The sequence below is a fragment of the Aythya marila genome, assembly GCF_965140915.1.
Source record: "Aythya marila genome assembly, chromosome: 4".
Classification (NCBI taxonomy): domain Eukaryota; kingdom Metazoa; phylum Chordata; class Aves; order Anseriformes; family Anatidae; genus Aythya; species Aythya marila.
The window spans coordinates 48,526,821-48,535,007 of record NC_139045.1 but is presented as its reverse complement, the minus strand read 5'-3'; positions in this window follow the sequence as shown (position 1 = coordinate 48,535,007).

The window sequence follows — 8,187 nt, the reverse complement described above, 5'->3', positions numbered from 1 at the left end:
TCTCGATAAACCACGCCCACCCCAAAATTAAACCCCGCCCACCCACCAGCAAAGCCCCGACCCCCTCCGTGCCCCCAGCTGAGGATGGGGTTTCTGCAAGCAGAGCCCCACCGTGCACAAGCTAGGAATGAGTGTGGGTTCCTTGGAAATGAAATCCCCAATTCTTGAAGAAGCCAAATTTCTCTTGTTTTTTCCCAGAGATCCCATGAAATCCATGAAAAGACAAAGGAGGCTCATGAGGTTCAAGAAGTAGCAAGTCAGCATCATGCAAGTAAAATATATTGGGCACTGTGCAAAAAAAATATATTCCTGCTATTGCTGTGAGTTCTTACACCAGAAAATGGGTAGCTCTGCATCACGTAGTAGGTCAGGTCAGTGATGTTTCGAAATGAGTTGGGGCACTCTGAGCTGACCCTCGCTGAGACTGGACTGTCCATCTGGTTTATGTGTATGTGGGTCATGAGAATTCATAGTACCTAAAGGGACACAAAGAGGTGATGAAAAATTGACTTTCCAGAAGGACTGCACAACCCAGAGAGGGAACGACCCTCAAACACACAGCCCCCAGCAGGTCAGTGCACACACCTAACTGAATGGCCAACATCAGCAGCTTGTGAGTTGGGAATGTGGGGAAGTGCCCAGCTCAAAAGCACACAGAGATTTTGCCTCCCTGAGTGATCCCATTGAAATCCCATGTCTTTACACTGTGCTTCCTCAACAGGATACAATCCTTTAGTACTTTGCTGCCAGTGTAATCTCGTTAACTAGAATAATGCTACAGGCACTGGGGCTTGACTGTGTGAATTGGTGTCCCTGTAGTACCGGGGATGCTTGTGACACCAATGAGCAAAGGAGAGGATAAGTTCTTTACTGGATACTTGAACGAGGCACTGAGCCTGTAAATATCTAAGAAAAAGAATAACTTTCCTCTGGGGAGTAATTTTACAGGTGTAGGACTTTCCATCTGAACCAAACCACTTGCACACTTGATGTTGGTGGGGTTAGTCCCCTAGTAAGGTCAAATAAAAGCTATAGCCAAGAATCACTGCAGATGGGAGGTGTGAGAGCTCAGAAGATGCAGGATGACTTTACTGATGCAGAGCATACGGTATGATGTGCACTTTGCTACACTGAGTCTTAAATTTTGAGCTTTGGCGTGGCTTCCTCAGGTGGGTTGTCACTGGAAGATGGCATGGGAAACAACTGAGAGAAAAATTGACCTGAGCACAGAAGACATTCACCTAAATTTCAAATGAAAGCCTCATCTAAAGACATTGCTACATGGTGACTATAGGGTATTAGACAGCAGATGTCTGTGAGGCTGAGGGGCAAAGGGGCACAGGTTGCAAAGCCATAATGCCAGTGATTTGAGTGATGGCAGCTTTCTTATCCACCCTTTAAGCTATGAGATCCATACAGCCTCTGTGCCTTCCTTCAGATTTGCAGAGTATCCCACGTAGCCCAGCTTTCACCAGAGACTGTCAGTGATGGACCATGGGGAGCTAGTGAGAAAAGCCAAATATATCCACGTTATTGCGTGGACCAGATGTGCAGATTTGCAGCAGAGCTGGCATCCAACAGATGGGGAGCAATCAGACCCCATGCCTGACTCCTGCATGTCTTGTCAGATCAACACCCTGCTCCCACCACGTCTCTCAAAGCCCCTCCACTCCTGAAACCTTTCTGTGTGTCTCAAGGCAGAGGTGTGCAAAAAACCAGTGTGTTTTCATCCCCTGGGTTATGTTCCTCCTTCCCTGCAGCATTTTTCTACCTTAGCTCCCATGCGGGGAAATGACCGGTGCAACAGGAGGGGGCACAATGTCTCTCGCCTTGGGCAAAACTTTTGTTTATGCGTCCGCTGCTCTGGTCTCCGCAAGCTCACCGAAAACAAGACACAAAGAAATGCAGCAGAGGAACAGGACAGCCCCCTTCCTTCTCATGCCCAACCTGTCACGACTCCCCCAGGCTCGCCGGCTCCATCAGCACCTCCCGGGCAGCCTAGCAGAGGAGCCCAGCCAGGACAACCATGGCCACCTTTTGTTTGCTTAATTATTCAAATAACAACCCAGGGGGAGATAAGGGCCAGTGCTGGGAACACCAGCTACGTGCTCCCTTGCTCATGGGGCTGAATGAGTCTGCCAGTGGTCCCTCGCTGCCTTCAGTGTGCAGCTGCTCAGAGAAATCCCTTCATTCAGACAAAAAACACTGATAGCACCTTTGATATCACCCCCATTTTCTGTCCTGCTAGAGGTTGTAGCAGCAGCTGAGAGCAAACACACACATATTCACTGCATGGGGATGAAGGAAGCAAATTTGCCCATCAGAGAGACGGTTGGCTGTGGTGAAATGTCCTTCCCATGTAAACCTTCTTCCACCCCCGAGGAAAACACCATTATACTCACAAATGAAAAATAAATAAATAAATAAATAAATAAATAAAACTGGGGATGGCAGCTGTGCAAGCTACAAGGTCCCATACAGAACACATCCAGTGGCAACCAGCTTCTGGTCACATCTCTGTGCCACAGCTGGGGCTCAACCATCCCAAGTACCTAACAAAAAGGTGGAGGCAGGTTGTGGCTTTGGGTAGCAGCCTTGAGAGTCCTCAGGGGAAACTAAGAAACTCAGAGACTGGCTTCAAAGAGAGTTTGAGCTGATTTAACACAGTTTCTAGATGGTTGTATTAATATGCAATCAGCTTAGCATCAACACGGCCCTCGTTTCTGTCTACACTGCATGTTCAACCATAGCATACCAAATACTCCATGTATAGGTGCCAGAAAATTTGTTGGTTTGAAAATTTGATCACAAATGCAGTATTCAAAGGGCAAAATCTGTAATTCCAGTTAGAGATGGAATAATAGAGGTGAGAACAGGTATGGAAGTAGAATTGAGAAAGCATAAAGCCACTCATTTTCACAAAGAGTTGCCCAAAGGTAGAGATTTGAATGACCATTTTGCCTGTTTTCAGTGTCTGCCAAAAATGTTGAAACCTTTGCTGGAATCTGTGAGGATATTGCTTGTATTTGGCTATGTCCAGCTATAAACAGGAGGTGTGAGTTTGGCATGTGTGGACATCCCCAGAGCAGCTTGGTTCCAGTTCGGCTGGATGCTGATGGCAACCAAACTGGAGGAGCAGGTTCATTGCTGTCAAGGCCCAGACCAGTCTGACGTGCCTTGGATATGTGTCCCCACTCCCAGGCACCTAATTATGGTTGGAGGCACGTGGGATTTTAGGGACACACCTTTGAAAAACTCCACTTTCAGCGGAGCACTTTCAGTGCTTACCTGTTTGCCCCCATCATGTCCTAAATCTCTGTTCTCTGTTCTCTAAGTCACTCTGTTCAGTGATAACTGCTCATGCCAGGGCAGCATCCCATTGTTTGCCCAGATCTATTCAAGGCACTGATCATTTTTTCCCTTCCAGTATTGTTTTCCCATCAAGCCCAGCACTGTATACCTTTATGGGGAAGAGGCAAATGCCTTTACAATTTTATGTGGCTGAAGTCTCTGGAAGTCTTTCTCCCCTCTTCTTGCAGTGGGAAGCAGCTCGAAGCATCGCTCCATGAGCAGGAAGCAGAGGGAAGGCAATCAGGTAGCTCAGTGTCTGGACACACAGTCAGCCAGGCTAATAGGTGGGCAGCTGGTGACAGGGACAGGCTACGGATTCAAACACAGGCCTCCCGCAGGGAAATCTGCTCAGAAGTGGAGATCCAGCTGCTTGCAAAACTGCCTGCCAAAATATGTTACTGGTTTGTTATGGAGTAAGGATTATGAGCATATCTCACTAGGAGCCAGCCTGCTCAATATATTCTTACAGTAAATAATTGCATTAGGAATAGCAGCCATCCACCCTAGCTCCTGGTGAGTTTCAGTCACACGTTCCTCACAAGGAACAACCTCCAATTGAAGGCTGGGGAGTCTGTAGCACCTGTCTGCAGTAGGGGTGCCTCAGTGTCTAGTATTGATTTTATCAGTCTGAAGCCTTTCTCGGGTGAGGGTTTCCAGTAAGATGTCTCTCCTACATCCAACTTCCTTTTAAATTGACTTAATATCTTAGAGATATTTCACTGCTGTCACATTTGCTTGAAACTGGCAGAAGTGTTCAAATTATGAGTCAAGTAGGTAGAAAAAATAAACAGGCAGACAAAAAGAACATCATTAGGTAAGTCTCATTTCCATAGGAAACCAGCCTAAAAATTACAAATCATACCAACTGGAAAAAATGCCAGTATTTCATAGGACAGGATTAGAACTTAAAATCATTCTGACACAGATCAAAAATTGTCCCAAACAAGTTAGACAAAATTTGCTGAAGACATCTGACAGACACTAGGTCACTTTTGAGTGTCAAATGCATTTAGAAAGGAGTAAGCAAGTGGGTAAATGCAAAATGAGGAAGAGCTGACCAGGTAGAGCTACTGCAGAAAGGGCTTATGTGCTGCAGTGGAAGGGGAATGAAGTCATCACTGTGTGATGCTGTTAATTGTGTGTGTCAGTTCTGGAGATAATTATTTGAAACTGCAGAGTCTGAAGAAATATCTCCATTTTGACACCTGTGGACATCACATTTTTGGAGAGAACTAGACAAACGGGAGGCAACTCAAGGGATGCAAAGCATTGTTGGAAATAAAGAAAACCCAGTCTATAAGGAAAAGCTGCAAGAACTAAGCCTGCTCTATCTTGGAAAAGAGATCAGGCAGAATGATTTAGGTTGGAAGGGACTTCTGGAGGTCACCTGGTCCAAATGGACAGATGAGTATGGTAACAGCCTTCCAGTGTGGATAGGCTGGAGGTACCTGATCAGTTATAGCCACCAATGATCAATCTAATTTTCTGGATGAGATGTGGATAATGTGGGATATCTCAGATAATGTGGGACATCTTCTGACATTCTTGGCAACTAAGCACCAAATAAGGTTGTCTGGAGAGCTTTGGACTGGCATCAGCTGAAGTGTTTAAGATTAGGTCTGACAGATCTCTGTCAAAGGTGAAATGTAATTGTGTTTTACAGCAGAAGTAGGGATTAGGTAGTCTTCTCATTTATTCAAGTTCTTGGTTTATTCAAGTCCCACATATTCATGACTGATAGGAATACAATTTGTGTTTTCAGGGTCTTTTATAAAACAGCCCAAAATTAATCAATTTATCAGGTCAAGTTTAACATTTCAACCAGCTTACAACAACATTTCAGTTTTTCCTTTCAGCAGGGAAAACTAACATGATCATTCTGAGCTGATACCTGTTTCTTTTCTCAGAAGGTATCTTGGAGTGGGTGGTTTTGTTGTTATTGTGTGTGCGCATTCAGCAACTAAACCGCCTGAAAAAATAACAACGTCCAAGCAATTATTCACACAGCCCTAGTTCCAACTAGGAACTCCTGTGATAGTAAGAATGCATGAGCTCCTCAGGGCAGAAGTTGATGGGGACTTCTGAAACATGTCAATAGTTGGCAAAGTACAAGCAGTAATGGTCTGAAATGATATAAAACAATTTTCCCAAATGGCAGCATATGGTACACATGTCAACAGCGCATGACTTCTTTCTCAACCAGTACTTGCCAGTCCATTTATGCAGTATTTGGGGAAATGTCCAAACTGCTTTCTTCCAGGTAATTGACTTTCTTTGCAAATATTTTCACAGGTAGCAGAACTGGATGGTAACTGAATAGTCTTTCTCAGCCAGAAGAGGCATAGCTGTTATGGGACATAATGTAGCAGCCCTACAATGCAGGGACATATGAATGTAAGGAACCCCAAGATGCTGAAAAAGGCACAGCAAGGGCTGCTGGAGACACAGGAGCCATCTCCATCACTTTGTCACCCTTCTGAAGAATTTTTGGGGTACCAGCACACTTGGCTCTCACAGTCCTTCCAAAGAACTATTTTTATCCCAGCACTGAGGAAGCCTTATTTCAGGTATGCTACAGTCAAAATTTATTTTCACAGCTGATACCTAAAATGTGATGAATCACTTTAAAGTTGTAATGCATAAACTGATTTTTAACACCCATGTCCTGAAAGTCTTTTTCTGACAAAGTATAAATATTCATCACAATTAGTTGCCTATTTGCCCAATATTTTGTATCATTTAACTTCATAGCTAATTCTATCAGGTATCAGCCATTATTTGTCTCAAAGTAAGGAACTGATCCACTAGTAACATGTTCTGCTTCTGTTCAGACTCCCCTTAAAGGAAGCAAATTGATCAGATTTGGAAAAACAACAGAGTTTAATTTCAGGGAGAATATCTGTTTATTTGCTGATCAAAATTCCCTATTTACAGGGCTGAAAATCAACTTTTTTCAGTCTGGGAAAGCAGACTACCTCAGTTCTCACAACCAGGCCCTTCACACCAAAGCCAGAAACCCTAATCCCAAAGCTTGTTTTTAACATATTTTTGCCCTTGAGAACAAGTTGACAGATTGCTTGATTACACTTTTCTTTTTCTAAAAAAAACTTCTGACTATTTTGTCACACCTCTCATCCAAGCAGAGGCATCATAGCAAATACCATATTATGGTTTCACTACTTTCTGCAGTGGCTGGAGTGAAACGAACCCCCTTGAATATTTAGCAGCTGATGTGTGGCCATGTAGCTCCCAGAAGAAAAGCATGAACAGGAAAGGAAGTGAACAAACACTTGCTGTGTGTTGAGTTTATCTTGCGCCTACCAGCCAAGAAAAGGTTAACAAATAGATCCTTTTTTTTTTTTTTTTTTTTTTTTTTTTAAGGCAGATGTCTAAAAGAAGTGCACAAAATTCAGAACATTGTCATGAAGGTCAAAAGCAAATATTAGCTATATTACATCCTGCCTGTACTTTGTGGGAGGTCAGGAAAATTTATGGAATTCTACTAGTATACCATTTATGAACTACATCATTAACATATCTGATAAGCATTTTGAAATGATCTAATTTCACCAAATTGCTGATTCAGTGCTTGCAAGTAATGCATTACCACCCACTTCCTTTCAGCTGAGAACCTTCCCTGAAGCACCGATAGCAAGCAATGAGGAAGAACTGACACTCATTTCCTCCTGCCCAGACTCAGAGGTTGCTGATGGAGGCTGACAAGGCCAAGGAAGCTCTAAGGAAAGCCCAGGCCCCTGGGAGGGGCTGGAGGTTTCCTAGAGACCCATCCTGCAGCCCAGGGAGCAGCCCAGGAGAGCACCCAGCTCGGTTCCTTCCCAACATCAGGATCATATTTTCCAGGCAAGCCCTGGATACAAAGCACTGCAGACCAGGAAAAGTGATACACAGGAGGCCACGTGATGGTGAGCTGCCAGACTGTCCTCTGGGGATATTCTGCTTTCTCTGCAGAGGTTGTTCTTTGGTAGTTGTATTTCCACTTGAGACTAGCAGAGCAGTGTTGGACAATGGAGAAGAGGTGAGATGGGGAATTGTGAGTCCAAGAATTACAGGCAGATGCAGAGAGTGCAAGCTACACAGGTGCAAAAGTGGGCAGAGATGCCAAATCTACAAGTTTAAATTGGTAGGGAGAACTTTCTCCTGACGCCACAGCTACCGCCACTCAGAAAGGAGAGCTGCAAGCAACTGCAGAGGGCAAAAACTTTGTAGGATTCTAATGGACCTCAGATTCTCCACTTTTGGACTTTTAGTCCATAAAATGCCATGGAACAAAAGTCAGCAGGAATTCTCCATAAGCCTGAAATTAGAGACGTTATTGCAGGAAACATTCTGCCAGCACTGAAGCATTGGCACCAAACGCCTCCTTAGTCTTTGACATCTGCTGACTGCTGTGTGCCAAGAAAAAGGTAACCGAGCAGTTCAAGGAAGGAAGACATTGAGCTCAGGGTCACCGGCACCTGCCAACAAGACTTATTTTATTGCAGATGACTTAGAAGTACTGGAAGATTTGTTTTATAAAGGGTGGGAATCCAAGCGTAGTATTTAAGACATTCTGAATTCTTAAAAGTCACAATTATTTTTTTTCTTTTTAACCAGCAAACATAGCAACTGGAGTCAGGGAAAAATGAATCTCTCTAACAACCACAGATTTATGAGCATTCACCATGTTAAATAATGCTCTCTGTCTGCTCATTCCCTCCCCTCTAACTTATTCATAATGTTACTTACTTTATTCACAGAGTTTGACTGTGGATTTTCTATCCTCTTGTCATCATTTCAGTCACTTTTTTTTTTTTTTGCATGAACCTGTGAAAATAT